General features: G+C 34.9%; 1 protein-coding gene across 1 annotated transcript in view; it reads left to right on the forward strand.

Annotated features, from left to right (window-relative positions):
• LOC149829652 (exocyst complex component EXO84B-like) overlaps positions 1-19,054 on the forward strand; it is a gene marked incomplete at its 5' end in the record, with an annotated part of 53,747 nt that overhangs the window by 8,289 nt on the left and 26,404 nt on the right. The gene's annotated exons all lie outside the window — the stretch shown is intronic.

The following is a 19,054-nucleotide window of genomic DNA, read 5'->3' on the forward strand; positions in this document are numbered from 1 at the left end:
AAAAAACATAGATAAGATTTCATGCAAAAATTTAGAAGAACGCAATTATGATAATTTCATAATTCAATTAAGCATTTATGCAACAAGGAGCATTTATTAAGCATGAGGGAACATTTAAGCAATAACAATGATCACAATTTAAGTAAGACATTTAACAGACATTAGAGATTAAACATCATGCACCAACCAACATGTAACAATTAAGGGAACAGATAACATATGCATGACAGGAATATACATGATTTACGTGCAATGCTTGAACACATCATTATATTTCATTAAAGTTTTATTTTTTCATATGCATGCCCTATTAAATGCATATAATTTAAGTTTCTTTTTTTAATTACCATTGCCCGCGGGTACACCAAACGAGTAAAATCTCCGATGTCAAGTTAGGTTCTCAGGGTAGCTTTGGTTCCAAACTTAGCCCTCAACCGAAACAACCTTCGAAACATTAGACCACCTATCTAATGTCGGGAACACCCCACAACCACAAGTGTCATTTCGTTGGTATACCAAAACAACAACTGTGCACACCATTCCCAGGTAAAGTGGCAAACTCTCCCTAAAACTGGGGCCAGGAGAAAAAACCTCAATATCGGGTTCAGGAGACAAAAGTAAAGCCCACGGAGTTTTTGTATCCTCACAGTCTCTCCAAGACCGAATCTCTAAGATCTCCATTATCCAGATGGGAGATCCCAGAACGTATATTACACAGTTGTTAATTATTATTATTTTATTAAGAGCCAATTATTGAGTTTTACAATTCAACATACAAAAACAAAGGCAAAAACTCGCATCTACCCTTGCAAGAACCATCACGGGACTCCCGCCCGTGGAAAACACAGAGAACAGTGCAATTCAGAGTAAAATATTTATGTGATTTTTGTGATGCATTCAAAATTAATAACGGAGCAACCCACAGCCCGAGGCCACCCAATCCTAGATCATTCATTTCAATCATCTATGCACCATATGCAAAAACCATAACAATGTGCAATATACGCAATGATATTAACACAATTCCACATGCACGATCTTTCATACAAATTTAGGAATGTGCATGATCTTCCATGCTCATATGCATGTGTTCACCATCCCAGGTGCAAGTACTTCCTTTCACATTTATATGACAGATCTTTTAATATCAAAATTGCCAATTATCAAGCTAAGCACATAGTTGGGTTGAGCACATACTGTGGTATTCTTACATTGCAGAAACTGCACAAATTCATATATGTGTTAAGATGCATAAAATGCACAGATTCAGAGTTTTGACATGGACCTTAACAAATAAAAATGTAATTTCTATCATGGATCCTCACAGAAATTTAATTTCTATTAACAAACTTATTACCTATGATCATTCAGCCATTGTATTTAACAATTCAGAAAGTATGCAGCTTAATCGACACATATTAACATTGAACTAACACCCTGTATATCCTGGACATGTTTATACACTGTCATGTGAAAGCCCAAAATTTCTTTGCGTATGCTATGGCTTGAGTGTGAACATTTCAGAACATAGGGTAGTATAACCGTGGAATCATACTCCGAACATGGAATAGTTTGAGTATTCAACTATCAAAATCAGCGATCTTTTAACAGGGAATAATTCAAAATATACTTGACGCCTTTTGTTCAGCCACTCTAAGGTAAAAAATCAAGAAACTATTATTAGATAGTAAAAATGTGTGGTATAGTATGGATGTAGTATCCCGCATTGGATTGCCACTAGCCCATGAACCATTCAGCAGGAAACTAGATAGGTAGTAGATACTGTAACCCCGCTTCAGTCGATCTAATGGGTGTCCCAATGTATTTAGGTGGAACCACACATGACTGCTCTCATGGCGGAGTTTGATATATTACCGATAGTACAAGCTACAAAAGTTGAACATTACAGTGGCAATACAAATTAAGCAACATATGTTCAAAGATCAAAAGATGCAGTCCCAGTTGAAAAAGATGAATTTTATCAATGGATAACAAGAAACAAGGATTTCCCAAGTCTAAGATATGTAACTAAACTGTTTTATTTCCCTATACATGATCAACAAGCTCAAGTTTAGACAGCAAGCTGGAAATTTCAAAACCATGAGACCTCTAGTTGCTATCTCGAACATCAAACACTATTATAACGAGAAAGTCGTGTGAGGGTTCCTAAGCATGATTGATGGTGGAAAAGCAATAAATAAAGCATATTCAAAAGTATACATTAATGAAGTACTGCTGTTGCAGGTAGAAACACACTGGCTTTAAAAATATAGAATCTTGTCAAGCTTCAGTTTGAGAAAAAACCATCAAACTTATACAAAATTTGAAGTTTGTTGTATCATATAAATACAACAGTATAATTCTAGAACCATCTATGAGATTAAAAATACTAGATGAGGTTATATAGTTTAGTCTATATGTATATTAATGCCCACAGTTTAGGTTATATATAAAAAAACCACCACCACAACAACAACAACAACAACAACTACGCCTTCATCCCAAAACAATTGAGGTCAGCGATATGAACCAAAAAAGAAAATCATTCTGGGTCTTCCACATGAATCCTTCTCCTCCAATCATTTCTATCCTATGCCATGTCCTTGGTGAGGTTCAAAGCATTCATATCCTTTCCTATCACCTCCATCCATGTCTTCCTAGGCCTACCCCGACCTCTTTTAACTAATATATTTTCCCATTTCTCCATCCTTCTAACTGGAGCATCATTAGGCCTTCGCCGAATATGTCCAAACCACCGTAAACGAGTCTCTCTCATCTTATTTTCAATGGGTGCAACACCTACCTTCTTACGTGTCTCCTCGTTCCGAATCTTATCTTTTATTGTATTTCCACACATCCATCTCTGCATATGCATCTCAGCTACACTCATTTTTTGAATATGATGTCTCTTGGCAGCCCAACATTCCGTACCATATAGTAAAGCGGGCCTAATAGTCGTCCTATAAAACTTTCCCTTCAACCGCAATGACATTCTACGATCGCACAACACTCCAGTTGCACTTTTCCATTTCATTCACCCAATCTTTATCCTATGATTTACATCTCCATCAATTTCTCCATACTTTTGAATGATAGATCCCAAATATTTGAAACAATCATCCACCGATATTTCTTGCTCACCAAGCTTTACTACACTCCCATCATTACTTCGTTGCTTACTAAACCGACATTCCATGTATTCTGTCTTACTCTTACTCAACTTAAAACCTCTTGCTTCCAATGTCTGTCTCCATAATTCTAACTTAGCATTAACCCCAGCTCTAGACTCATCAATCAAAACAATATTATCAGCAAACAACATACACCACGACACATTTTCTTGAATTGATCTCTTTAGCTTATCCATCACTATAACAAATAGGAGAGGGCTTAGAGCAGATCCTTGATGTAACCCTACCGTTATAGGAAAATTGGTTGTCACCCCTCCACAAGTGCGGACATTGGTTACTACTCCTTCATACATATCCTTAATTATACTAATGTACTTGAGAGAAACACCTTTCTTCATCATTGTCCACCAGAGATCGTCCCTAGGTACTCTATCGTATGCCTTCTCCAAATCAATAAAAACCATATGCAAATCTTTTTTCCTCTCTCTATTTCTCTCAATAAGTTGTCTAAGAAGATGCATAGCTTCTATAGTTGATCTTCCACCATAGGGATATGACCCCATTTAAAACAAAATTCCATAACTACATCTAATTAAACCTCTTTTGGTGTCGTTTCACACATAAGAGCACGAATATGCATAAAATTTTTTATAGTTTCAATACCGATCTCCCCAAAACCGATATGTGTTAAATGAGAAAACAAAAACTCTGTACATGGCACGCTTGTTGAACCCAGATTCTACCCTTTTATTTTTAACTCACTCGAATGGGCTGAGCAGTTTCTTATATGATACTTGAGACAAGCACTCCACTGAACCATAGAAAAACCCATAGTAGAATAAAAAATTTCAAACAAAAACTTTTCCAACAGCAACACAGTGCATGCTTGACATCGATACATATGCAAAAACACATAAACCCTACATCAGTACTCACGCAAGACACAGAGAACCCCCTGTAATCCGAAAACAAAAATTTCTCTTTTTTTTTTCTGTAGCGTCAGCCACAAAGAAAACCACGACCAAGAAACTCGATTTGGGTTTCCTTGGTAGTCTAAATCATGCAAGAAAACCCCACCCATAATCAATACATTACTCAAATCACAAGAGGGAACCCATACCTCAGATCGGCAATCAGAGACTGCTGTCGCGAAAGGAGGGTCGACCGACACTGGTGCTACTGCTGCCGCGCGCGAAAATGAGGGAGAAGAGAACGAGAGTCAGAGGGTGTGAAGTAGAGGGAGACGAGAGCAGAGGTGGGGAGGAAGAGCACGGGAGGCCCTTTGTAGAAAGGGGGTCTCCCGAAAAGGAAGGAGTTTACCTTCCATCTTCCGGCGGCCGCTTACACCCCCTCCCCCCTTTTGCGATTTTGGGGTTTTCTTCTGTGTTAGGGTTCATTCAGAACCCTAACTCTTTATTTTTATCGGGCAACCCGTATCGGGTTGCCTTTGAGTTTTTATCTCTTTTTTTTCATTTGTTTCACAGGGCACGGTCCGGGTCTAAGACCGAGGTCCAGGTCCAACCGGGGTTTTGGGCCCGCACCACCCATGCGATATGGATCCATGGGTTGGATCCGAATGGATCCCTTAATATAATTACGTCCATTTATATATATATATATATTTTCCACTTATTTTCTTTTTCTTAAATGTATATATAAGATATTATACTTAAATAAGTAAATATCTTGGATCCAGAATGTGGATCCTAGGCTTATTTACGTATTTTATCTACAAAAAAAATTCTAATTAATTCCCCAAAAAATGCGGTTATTACACTACTATAGTCTCTTGTCCCCATTATGGGACAAATTATCTATTCTCAAACCTAAATGGGAAGGTTGGACAATAAAAATAAGGCAAAAACTAATTGAGAAGGAGAATCTTTTCTTGTTTGTGCTTAGGCCTGAGTTTGAGCAAGTGAGATCCTCTCTTCTCCATAAAACCACCTCGCCTCTTATTAGTGAGACACTTGTCGAAGTATGCCATGAGGAAAAAAGACTCGACATGAACAAGGCAAGTGAAGAAGTTCTTGCTCTGTCAAGACCTGACAATAATGTGAGGTCATGTAGCCCTCTTCATTTCGAGAAAAGGTATAATGGAGGTGGAAGGAAGATTATTTGCCACCATTGCAATGAATCGAGGCACATGAAACCAGAATGCTCTAAACTCAAACAAAAGGTGATCTCGATGAGTGAAAACACTTCCAAAAAAGAGGAAACAAGCAAAATAGGAAGCGATGTTAAGGACTTGTCAATCACTTGATTGGTGGAGGCTCTTCAACATCCAAAGGCCACTCTATCTACTTTCAATGTCACTGTGTCAATCTTCTTCCCCTCTTGGATCTTGGATTCAGAAGCCTCGTTTTCCATGACACCAAATGAGTCTACTTTATGATTGTACAAATTCATATTTCTCATGTGTTTCTACCGTCGATGAAACCTCTTTAAATGTCAAAAGTATAAGAAATTTAAAGATTTTTTTAAAGAATTCAATTTTTTTGGTGTCAAATGTTACTCATTCCAAAACTAAACTTAAATCTTTTCTCGGTTTCTCAAATGTCGGATTATGGGTGTGAGGTCTTCTCATATAAGGCTTGTTGGGTGCAGATAGGGAAGCTGATTGGGCAAGACCATAGAAGGAGATCTCTAGATTCTCTACTATATGGACTTTCTTGATCTCCCAAAAGAATCTTTTTGTAACTATGCCCAATAAATAGACTTAGTTCTTTGGCATAAAAGATTAGGTTACCCAAGTATCTCCAAATTGTCACTTTTTCCTTTTTTGCAAAAATATTATAAGGCAAAATATTTTGTTTGCAATGATTGTATACTTGAAAAAATGAAGATGCTTCCTTTTGGATCTAGAACTTTTGTGTCAAATGAACCTTTTGAATTGGTGCATTCGGATGTGTGGTGACGGATTTTTGTTACGTCAAAAGGAGGCAAAAAGAGGATTCTTGTATTATGTTACTTTTATAGATGATTATAGTACATATACTCTATGTAATCAAAAGTGCTAGGCGGTGGACCCCTAAGAATCCTAGGCGGGACTAGGCGGATTAGTCGTTACCTTGATTAAGAAATAAAAAAATATAAAAAATATGCAAATGAATTGCTAAAATTAGTAACAAACATGTATGCAACATAAAAACTATCAACAATAAGCAATAAACCAAAAAACACATGTCGAACATTACAAAACCTGCCCAAATATTAAAAATAATTGAATAAGCAAAGCAAACAACTATCAACAAATGCCAAATAATTTTAAAATAATATAAATTCTTAAAATAAAGTACTAAAACTAACAACAAAGATGTATCCAACATAAAATTAATCAACGACAAATGTACAAAGCATAAGGTATTGCTACCATCAAGCGTAGTAAACATGTTATATTTACAAAACTTGTCCAAATATTATTAAGACTAAGAACAAAGATGTATCCAACATAAAATTAATGAACAAATGCACAAAGTACAAAATTCCACTATCGTGAAGCATAGCCGCATAATAAATCTGTTATATTACAAAACCTGACAAAAAATTAAGACACATGTACATATAAACAAACACACATAATAATTCAATGTCACATCTACATATACAAACACATAACAAATTAATTAAAAAAAAACAAAAAATGCACATAACAAGTTGCAAGGTACCAATTTTCCCACCTAGGCAAGGACCGACTAGGCGCCCAGTCAGTGCTTAGGCAAGAAAATTAGTACCCATGAAGGGGGAAAACTAGGAATCCGACCGATTCCTAGTTTTTCCTTCGACTAGCCAGACTAGACGCCTTTGACTACATAGGATATACTTGGATTTACTTAGATTCAAATCCAATGCTTTTGCATGTTTTAAAGATTTTCATAATTTAGTTAAAAATCAATTCAAAACCTTTCGCTCTGATTTAGGGGGAAAATGTCTTTCAAATGAATTTCATACTTATTTGAAGACTCATGGGATTATACATCAAAAATCTTGTGCTAGAACACCTCAACAAAATGGAATTGCCGAAAGAAAACATCTGTCGTATTGTTGAAACTACTAGAACTTTGCTTATTTCAAAGGGATTTCCAATTTTTTTTTGGGCTGAAGCTAGTCTTACCATGATATATTTAATAAATAAAATGCCTTCACCAAATTAATAACTTTTTAAAATTAGTTTGGATTTGAAAAGATTAAGGGTGTTCAGATGCAAGTGTTTTGTACTTATTGAAAAACATGACAAACTCTCTTAATGCCATAAAGTGTATTTGTTGGATATGTTGATAACCAAAAAGGCTATAAATGCTACAATTTGAAAAATGATAAGCTCTATGTTTCTAGGAATGTTACATTTCTTAAAAGAGAAAAAAGATTTGATGTTCAAAAATCCAAGGAAGATCTTGGGTATGCTTTCTTGTTTGATTTATTACCTAAATATAATGCTAAGGTTGTGGATTATGATACTAGTGAGAATGTTGGTGATAATGCTTCTAATGATATTGATGATAATCTAGAACCTATTCATGAGTCAAATGTTGATAAAGAACCTACTTGAGAACTTCAATGTTACTCTCGATGTGATAGTGGGGATCATCCATGTGCTTTTGATAAATATAACTAATTCCTTGAGATAAAAGAACCTAGTGTTAATAGATCTGAACGGATCTCTAGACCCTCAAATGGGTTAGTCTCCTATGAGTATTTTTCACCCAATTTTAGATCTTGTCTTATAGTTATACATTCATGTAATGAACATCCAAATTATAGGAAGACCATAAAAGAATGAGTTGAAGCTATGAACTTAGAACTAGACATAAAGCTAATACTTGAAAAATTCAACCACTACCAAAGGAAAAGAAGGTTATACGATGTAGGTCGGTATTTAAAGTAAATATCGAAAGTGATGGATCATTAGAAAAATACAAAGCTAGGCTAGTTATAAAATGATATTCCTAAGAATATTGTATAGATTACGAAAAAAACCTTTGCTCTAGTTGCCTCTATGACTAATGTTAGGACTCTCATTGCAATAATGTCTATTGAGAATTTACCTATATACCAATTAGATGTTAAAAATGTCTTTCTAAATAGAAATTTGAATGAAGAAGTTTACATGGATCTTTCTCTCGGTTTGAACATTGAGAAGGGTATAGTTCTTCGTCTTCGCAAAACCTTGTATGGGCTTAAACAAGCCCCAAGGCATGGTATGATAGGTTTAATAGAACTATGTTGGATTTTGGTTGTAGTTCATGTTATACTGACACTGCTTTTTTTGTAAGTCCCATATGTTTTACTTTTGTTATACTACTATATGTCGATGATATGATCATCATTGAGAGTGATAAGAAAGCGGTTGAAGAAATCAAATTTATACTTAAAGAGACTTTTGCTATGACTGATCTCATTTTTTTGAGATATTTCTTAGGTATTGAAGTAGCTTATTCACCAAGAGGATACATTTTGTCTCAAATGAGGTTTGCAACTGATATTGTTGCTCGCTCGAAAATCATAGATGATAAACATGCTTACACCAGAAGTCGTTAATGCCAAGATGAGAGCTGAAGATGAGATTCGATTGGATGATCCAACACCTTATCAACAACTTATTAGATCATTAACTTATTTGTCCATTACTTGATCATACATTGCACACGCAATGCATATTGCAAATTAATTTCAGCATGCACCAACCTTTGTGCACATGAATGTCGTGTTGCAAATAATCAGATATATAAAGAATTTTTATCCAAAGGGATTTTATTATCTTCATCCTCATCTTTAAATCTTATTGCTTATATTGATTCTGATTGGGGTGAAAATCCAAATAACTGATACTCAACTACTGGTCTCTATGTGTTCCTAGGTGATTATCTTATATCGTGACAATGTAAAAAACAACAGAAGATATCGTTATCTTCCACGAAAGTTGAATATAGAGATGATTACGACATCAACTGAGGTCATGTGGTTGCGGTCTCTACTTAGAGATATGGGAGTTGATGTTTCAGAACCTTCAAAGTTGTGTTGTAATAACAAGAATGCCATATACATTGCTAGCAATCGTACGTTTCATGAACGGACCAAGCACATCGAGATTGACTGCCTTTATGTTAAGGAAGAACACTTGAAAGGGACTATTGATTTGCCTTTTGTACCATAAGAGTATCAAATCACATATTTTTTCACTAAATCCCTCCCTTTACCACAATTTCTCTTAGCAAAATTTTGGTGATCTCACCGTAAGTTTGAGTTGTTAAAATGTAAAATGTAACATATCTAATATATATATGATAATAATATTATATTATATTATTATTATATATTTATATTTATTTTTCTTTTCTTTTCCTTTTTGTATTTTTATTTTATCTAGTTCGTTTAGAACTAGATACCACATCCTAGTCAAGTTCCAACTAGGACTTGACTAAGGATATAGTCCTTGGACCTAGTCCAACGACTATATTTAGAGCCGTTGGACTAGGTCCAACGACTCTTAAGGAGAGCTCTAAAAGAGCTCTCCTTTACCACTCTCCCACTTGTATAAATAGGGGTGTTCCCCCTCCATTGTATTCATTACTTTTTAAGCATATCTTGTTAGAAATAAAGATTTATTATTTTTATTGTGTTCTTCCATTTATAACCTTTCATGGGTTGTGTTTGAGGTATTTCCAATAGATACTCTTTGAGAGTTTCTCGTGCTTTTGTGGAAGACCACCATTTCATTACATGGTATAAAAGCCTTAAAGACCTTAGATCTTGAAGAATTTTTGTCTTGTTTTTCGTGCCTCATTTGCAAAGGGTGTTTTATCCTCTTGTTTGTGACTCAAGAGACTTTTTTTAAAGAAGGAAAGCATTTGGAGGAAGCTTGGATATGAAATTTTGTGTTTGTACTCATTCTTCTCCTCTTATCTTTCTCTTTATCTCTTTTTTCTTCTCTAATCTATTATCTCTTTTTCTCACCCTTATAAAAGATGGATAACAATGATAAGATCACCATCATACCCATAAAATTAAATGACACCAACTATGTGATGTAGGCTTTAATCATAAAGCACCACATTTGGGGAAAAGGGTTGTGGGGTAAAGTGGATGGTTCCGATTCGGAACCGAAACTAATTCTCACAAAAATTGAGAATGACAAAGAAGTACCTCTCACATGAGAGAAGAATAAGGCGTTGACAACCTATGAGAAAAAATGGAAAGAGTGAAGGATAGGTCTCACCAAAATTATGTCATGACTAATTATTAGCATTGTCATTAAGAAATGCTCTAGCCTTGCTAAATTTGAGCATGCCGATAAAGCTTGAGAATATCTTAGAAATATGTATTCCCTTAAAGATATTGCACATGTGTGCAATTTGCACGACAAAGTCCGAACGATGACTCAAAAGGATAAAACTATTAGGGAATATTACAATGAGTTATCCAAATCTTCGGAGAAATTGACTCTTCTTGAGCCAAAATGACATTGTTCCGAAGATATCGAGATTCGCCAAAAGCAACTCAATATGAAACATTTTTATTAATTTATAAACGGTTTAAGACCGGATATTGAGTCGACCAAATCAACTCTTTTACATCGAGGAAAGGTTTCCTGTATCATTGATAATATAAAGGAACTGATTATGAAGAAAAAAAGACTTGGGAAGAATACTCCAAAACTTGAAGATGATTCCGTTTTAGCTGTGTCTAAACCGGGTAGCTATGTGTGTACTTATAGGCCACCTCATTTTGGTAGACAAAATGGTGATTTTAACAAAAGAAAAGTCATTTGCCACCATTGTCATGATCCGGGGCACTATAGGCCTCAATGTCCTAAGCTAAAAAGAAGAGGAGAGAAGAAAAGAAAGTTGCATCTGTCGCACCGAAATCAAAAGATCAAGATGCACTGGTATCTATGGTCCAATTAATGGAGATTCTTTAACTTTTTCTCAAAGGAGCATCCTCCTCAACTGAGGCCTCGACTGGAGCAGCTGTTTTATCATTCTACGATCTCGATAACTTTCCTTGTTTTCTTGACTCTGATGCTTCTTTTCATATAACCCAAAATGTTAATAGCTTATTCGAATGTCTTAAAAATAACTTAAGTGTGTCAAAAGTTCACGGTTTATGGTACATCTCTTAAATATAAGGAATAAGAAATTTTGAAAAACTTCATAAAACAAAGAAATTTTTTATCCCAGAAGTTAGATATATTTCTAAACTAAATTTAAACCTTTTGTTTGTTTCTCACATATCTGATTATGTGTGTAATATCTCCTCTTCTTATGGTTCTTGGGTCCATAATTGCCAGTCAGGGATTGGGGAAGGCCATAGAGAATGAGGACTCTATTACATGAATTTTTTGGAATTGCCTAAGAATGCTTTCTGTTATAATGTTCAGAAACTAGAGTTGGATTTGTGGCACAAAAGACTTGGTTATCCTAATATGTCTAAAATCCAATATTTTTCAAGTTTAGGAAAATTTCGTAATTCTGAAAGCTTTACTTGTAAAGATTGTATCCTTGGCAAAATGAAAAGATTATCGTTCAGAAACTAGAGTTGGATTTGTGGTACAAAAGACTTGGTTATCCTAATATGTCTAAAATCCAATATTTTTCAAGTTTAGGAAAATTTTGTAATTCTGAAAGCTTTACTTGTAAAGATTGTATCCTTGGCAAAATGAAAAGATTACCGTTTCATAATAGAACTTTTGTTTTTTCTAGACCACTTAAATTAATACATTCAGATGTTTGGGGTCCTGTACCAGTTATTTCAAAATGTGGATATGCATATTATGTAATTTTTGTGGATGGCTTTTCTAGGCATACTTGGATTTACTTCTAAGCATAAATCTGACATTTTTTCACACTTTCAAACATTTCATAGAATGATTAAAAATAAATTGCAAAATGATATTTTTATTTTTTGCACTGATTTAGGGGGAGAATTTATGTTCAAAAAATTCAAACACTATCTCAACTTACATGGCATCACACATAAAAGATCTTGTCCACACACACCACAACCAAATGGTCTGGCTGAATGTAAACATCGACACATCATGGAAACCACTAGGACTTTATTAATATCAAATCAAGTTCCAAAAGGTTTTTTGGTAGAAGCTGCCCTAACTGCTACCTATCTTATTAATCGAATACCATCTTCTTTTTTGAAAAATATAAGTCCAATTGAAAAACTTGCTAACTTATCTCCTGATTATTCTAGACTAAGGGTCTTTGGATGCAAGTGTTTTGTTTTAACCAATAAGACTGACAAACTTTCTCGCCAAGCAATTCCTTGTGCCTTCTTAGTGTAACGACCCCAACTCATACCCATGAAAAAGTGACAATTTTTTTTAAAAGTGCAAAAACATTCCCAGAAACCCGGGGCCTTTACAGTTACAACACATCCACAACCACAAGGGATCTTATACCCATCTTTCAAACCAAACCAAACTTTATTTATTAAAGCTCATAGAGTGACGTAAGTAAATAAAATATAAATAAAGCAGAAAGAAGAACACACTGTCCAAAGAAAAGTTTGCCAAGAAGTCACATAGCCCTCGTAGCTCATCGCAAAGCAAATCCTTTCACTGTGCCTCAAAAAATGTAAAAAACACAAAAATAGGGGTGTCAATATCCAAAGAATTATGTATACGAATCCCTCTAATTGAAAAACTTGTTAACTTATCTCCTGATTATTCTAGACTAAGGGTCTTTGGGTGCAAGTGTTTTGTTTTAACCAATAAGAATGACAAACTTTCTCGCCAAGCAAATCCCTGTGCCTTCTTAGTGTAACGACCCCAACTCATACCCGTGAAAAAGTGGTAATTTTTTTTTTAAAGTGCAAAAACATTCCCAGAAACCTCGGGCCTTTACAGTTACAACACATCCACAACCACAACCACAAGGGATCTTATACCCATCTTCCAAACCAAACCAAACTTTATTTATTAAAGCTCATAGAGTGACGTAAGTAAATAAAATATAAATAAAGCAGAAAGAAGAGCACGCTGTCCAAAGAAAAGTTTGGCAAGAAGTCACATAGCCCTCGTAGCTCATCGCAAAGCAAATCCTTTCACTGTGCCTCAAAAAATGTAAAAAACACAAAAATATGGGTGTCAAAATCCAAAGAATTCTATATATGAATTCCTCTAATTGAAAAACTTGTTAACTTATCTCCTGATTATTCTAGACTAAGGGTCTTTGGATGCAAGTGTTTTGTTTTAACCAATAAGAATGACAAACTTTCTCGCCAAGCAAATCCCTGTGCCTTCTTAGTGTAACGACCCCAACTCATACTCGTGAAAAAGTGGTAATTTTTTTTTAAAGTGCAAAAACATTCCCAGAAACCCGGGGCCTTTACAGTTACAAAACATCCACAACCACAAGGGATCTTATACCCATCTTCCAAACCAAACCAAACTTTATTTATTAAAGCGCATAGAGTCTGAGACGTAAGCAAATAAAATATAAATAAAGCTGAAAGAAGAGCCACACTGTCCAAAGAAAAGTTTGCCAATAAGTCACATAGCCCTCGTAGCTCCTCGCAAAACAACTTCTGGAGTGTCGACTTTCTTATCATCAGTAATGCCAGACCTGAAAACAATATCAAAAGCAAATTTAGTCTGAGATAATAAATATCCTCTAGGAGAATAAACAACTTCAATGCCTAAAAAATATCTCAACAAGCCTAAATCAGTCATTTCAAAATGAGATTTAAGAAGTGTTTTGATCGTTTCCACTCCCTGTTTATCGCTTCCGGTGATGATCATATCATCCACGTAGAGAAGAAGCACAATGATCCTTGCATCAGAATTCTTAATAAACAAAGCAGTGTCAGTTAAACAGAATTGAAAACCAATATCAATCATAACACGCCTAAACCTATCATACCGAGCTTTCAGTGCTTGTTTAAGTCCATAAAGAGTTTTTTCTAAGCGAATGACTTTACTCTTAGGAATACTTAGACCAGGAGGGGGTTCCATGTAGACTTCTTCAACTAGCTTTCCATTTAAAAAGGCATTTTTGGCATCCATTTGAAAAATAAACTATTTTTTGATAGAAGCTAAGGCAATTAAGGTTCAAACAATTGTCATACGAGCCTCCGGAGCAAAGGTTTCTTCATAATCAATCCCATATTCTTGGGCATACCCTTTGGCTACTAATCGAGATTTATATCTTTCAAGAGTACCATCACTCTTGGTTTTAATTTTATAAACCCATCGACATCCTATAGTTTTCTTCCCTGAAGGAAGATCTTGAATAGTCCATGTAGAAGCCTTTTCAAGTGCATCTAATTCAACTTTCATGTTCTATCCATTTGATATCATTTTTTGCTTGAAAATATGTGGATGGTTCTTCATATGAGTGAATTAATGCAATAACTGCCCTATACGTGGGTGAGAATGACTCGTATGATACAAACTTTCCTAGAGGCCTCGAGACTCGGGATGATTGTCTAGTTGGAATGTTAGAATATTTTTCAAGTGCACATGGAGAATTAGACTCTTGTCGCCTGGAATATTGAATACTAGTATTCCTATGAACTTCTTCATTTTCAACATTATGATTAAGATCAATAATTCTTTGATCATCATCAAAGTTACAGTCAAGGTCATATTTATCAAATGTTGATGTTAGATCTAGCAAAAAGGAGTACTCAGTGACGTCTTTTAATTTTCTAAAATCAAAGAAGCTCTCCTTTTCAAGAAAGGAAACATTTCGAGACACATATAGTCTATTATTTTTGGAGTCAAAACATCTATAACCTTTCTGATTTTCAGCATATCCTAAAAAGGCACAGAGAATCGCACGAGGGGAAAGTTTATCATTTTTGTCAGTAAATATGAAACATTTGCACCCAAATATTTTTAGTCTAGAGTAGTCTGGAGAAATGTTCATAAGTTATTCAATGAGAGTGATATTTTGTAATGAAGAAGATGACATCCTATTAATGAGATAGGTGACAGTTAAGGCAACTTTTGCCCAAAAGTCTTTCGGGACTTGATTTGATTAATAAAGTCCTAGTGGTTTCTATAATATAACGATGTTTTCGTTCCGCCAGTCCATTTTGTTGATGTGTATAAGGACAAGATCTTTGATGTGTGATGCCATGCAATTTAAGATAATTTTGAAAATCTGTGGATAAAAACTCTCCCCCTGAATCTGTGCGAAAAATAACAATATCATTTTGAAACTTGTTTTTAACCATATTATGAAAAGTTTGAAAGTATGAAAATACTTCAGACTTATGTTTGAGAAAGTAAATCCACGTATGTCGGGAGAAATCATCGACAAAAATAACATAGTAAACAAATCCTCCTTTAGAAATTACTGGTGCAGGACCCCAAACATCCGAGTGTATTAATTCAAGTGGTCTTGAAGAAAAAAATGTTCTGTTCTGAAATGGTAATCTTTTCATTTTGCCGATAATACAATATTTACAATCAAATGATTCAGAGTTACAAAATTTTCCTAGATTTGGAAAATATTGGATTTTGGCTATATGTGGGTGACCAAGTCTCTTATGCCACAGTTCCAACTCTGTTTTCTAAATATTATAACAAAAAGCTTTCTTCGACATTTCCAAAAAGTTCATGTAATAGAGTCCTTCTCTATGGCTTTCCCCAATTAGCTTGCCTGACTGACGATCTTGTACCTAACAACCATGAGAAGAAAATGAAATATTACACCCATAATAAAAAATTTGAGATACAGATAAAAGATTTAAATTTAATTTCGGAACATGTCTAATTTCTGGAATAGAAAATTTCTTTGTTTTATAATTTTTTTCAAAATTTCCTATTTCTTCTATTTCAAGAGAAGTCCCGTCAGCAGGAAAGACCTTTGACACACTTGTTTTATTTTTAACACTTTTGGATAGACTTTGATTATTTGGGGTCATATGAAAAGATGCACCCGAGTCAAGGAGCCAATAAATTTTACCTGGATCAGAAAAAGATGAGGCTGCTGCGCCGGTTGAAGCTTCAGATGAGGAAGAGGCACATTTGATGAGAGGTTGAAGAATCTCCATTAGTTGGGCTAGAGAAACTGGTGCATTCTGATCTTTAAGCTCCGATCCAGCAATTGCAACTCTTTTTTCTCTCAGCTCCTTAAGTTTGAGACATGACAGTGATGACAAATAACTTTCTTCTTATCATAGTCACCATTTTGTCGGTTAAAGTGAGGAGGCCTATATGATCGAACATGATTCCCTGGTCTAGACATGGCTAAAATAGAATCATCTTGAATTTTTGAAGAACCATTCCGGAGACGATTTTCTTCCATTGTTAACTCTTCAATAGTTTCAACAATAGAAGGAATTTTTCCTCGGTGAAGGAGGGCCGATTTAGTGGTTTCAAATTTCGGCCTTAATCCAATGATAAATTGGTAAAAATGTTCAGCATCGAGTTGTTTTTGACGAAGCTCGATATCTTCGGTATAATGCCACTTTGGTTCTAAAAGGGAAAGTTCTTCCCAAAGTTCGGACAACCTATTGTAATATTCACGAATAGTTTTGTCTCCTTGTGTTATCATTCAAACTTTTTCTTGGAGGTTGCACACGTGTGCAATATCTTTAAGAGAATACATATTCTTGATGTATTCCCATGCCTTATCGACATGATCAAATTTGGCAAGGCTTGAGCATTTTTTAATGTCAATGCTATTGATAAGCCATGACATTATCTTCGCATGAGATATTCTCCATTCTTTCTATTTCTTCTCATATGAGGCAAGAGCCTTGATTTTCTCTTCTTCCGATAGAGAGACCTCTTTATCTCCCTCCTTTTTAGTAAGAGATAACTTAGGTTCCGAATGTGAACTATCCACAATCCCCCATAAGCCTTTTCCCCGTATATGGTGTTTCATGATTGAAGCTCATGTTACGTAGTTCGTATCACTTAGTTTCATAGGCATGATGGTGACTTTATCATTGTCATCCATTGATTACAAGGAGAGAAGGAATAGGGATAGAAGAGAAATGAAAAAGAAAGAAGAAAACACAATACAGCAAGATGTAAAATCTTCTTCAATGAAGTGATAAAACACTTCTCTTCAAGTGGCGAACACTTTTGCAAATGGGCACGGAAACCGAGACAGTTTTTCCTCAAGATCTAGTACTTTTGCGGCTTTGATACCATGAAATGAAATAGGCATCTTTGAAACACGAGCTTAGATTCAAAAGGAAAAGTATCATGAATGACACTAAAGCATAACCCTTAAAAAGGGTATAACTGAAAATAAAATAAAAATAAAAAGATATTCTTTATTGATATGAAAGCCCAATTGCTTAAGAAGCATTGGAATGAAATACAAGAGGGGCTGCACCCCTTTATATACACAACTGAAAGAGGAGGACTCAATAGAGCTGCTCTATTGCTAGTCAAGTCTGGACAGGACTTGACTAGCAACAGTCATTCTAGTTCAAACTGAACTAGATGACATAAAGACAAAAAAAATAAAAATAAAAGAAAAAAGTTACAGAAAAGAAAGAAATGAAAAATATATTTATATATATATATATATAATAATATAATAATATTATTATATATATATGTACAGTTTTACATTTTAAGTTTTAACATATCTAATATGCATAAGATTATGCATGATCAATGGTGATGATGATGATTGATGTGGTATTATGGCGGTGAACTAGTGACGTGATTAGGATGATATTATTTCGATGACATGCTGCTTTAGGGTTTGTTTTGGAATTTTGGATTTTTCTTTTTTTGCAAATTTGCCACATGGCATTAAGTCTTTTTGGGTTCGAATTTTAAATCTTTTATTATGTTTGGTTTGCAAGTTTAAGGGATATGGTAAAAATTGCATCAGATACGATTTTGACCCTATCCCCCCTGTATCCGGCCCTTATGATCCATATCCAATCCATATTCTAATAATCCATGCCATATCTGATCCGAATCCTTTCGGAGTGGGTAAGGCTTTAGAATGCCATATCCCTGTGACTTAGCTATGGACCCAAGGATGCCATTAACAGTGGGGTTTTGCTTACTTGCTTCATTCTAGCATCTTTATCTCATAATCTTTTTCCATTCCTGTATCCCCAAAAGAATCTTACAGTCCCTTGGTATGAAGCAAAAGCTGCTAGTGCATTTAGCAGCTGTTTGATTAGTTTCCAAACCTAGTGTTGCCTGCCTCAGTTATCATCATTGATATATTTGTTCCTTATAACTGAGAAAGTAGGCATGAAAGGTAATTACAAAATCTGAACGGGGTTTCCAAAATTGTTTTTCTCTAGAACCATGTAAAGGAGGATATGCTTACACATGATGTTGTGGAAACTTTGTGCTAAACCTTTGCCATTTGAGGTGATTTATGCTATAACACAACATATTAAACTTCAGAATATGAACTTATTAGTTCTATCTGTCCTTTGGAATAACACAGATGAATCTTCATTAGTGATGCCAGCCTGTGATCTGTTTGACCTTCTGTTCAACTTCGTAAATCCTTGCTTAGATCACAATCACAAAGGATGCTATGGAGTGACCTTCAAACTATCAGCACATCTGTTTTGATGAAACAATTTTTTTGGTTGAGATTGATGAAACAAATAAAAACACTGAGGAATCGACCATCTTGTTTGCTACCACTAGAACAACAATTCAATTTCCAATTAACTTCTTTAAGCATATCTATGAGAAGTCTACAATACTATCTAAATTGAAATTTATTTGTGATGATTTTATTAAAGTAACTCTTAAAATTTAAGCAAATTCACAATTGTTTTTTCTGAATTTAGTTGGAAGAACACCCAGGCTAACCACCTTTTGATATCAAGGATCTGTCATAAACTTTGCTGGAAACTATATGCTTAAACTGTTTTTTATGGGGGTGTTTGTTTTACCCATTTTGGAGAGAATGAGTCACTTTGATATGAAAATGGCTCCTTTCTCCAGGTGAAACAAACACACCATT

This window comes from Nuphar pumila, chromosome 8, assembly GCF_984573655.1.
Source record: "Nuphar pumila chromosome 8, dmNupPumi1.hap1.1, whole genome shotgun sequence".
In the NCBI taxonomy this organism is placed as follows: domain Eukaryota; kingdom Viridiplantae; phylum Streptophyta; class Magnoliopsida; order Nymphaeales; family Nymphaeaceae; genus Nuphar; species Nuphar pumila.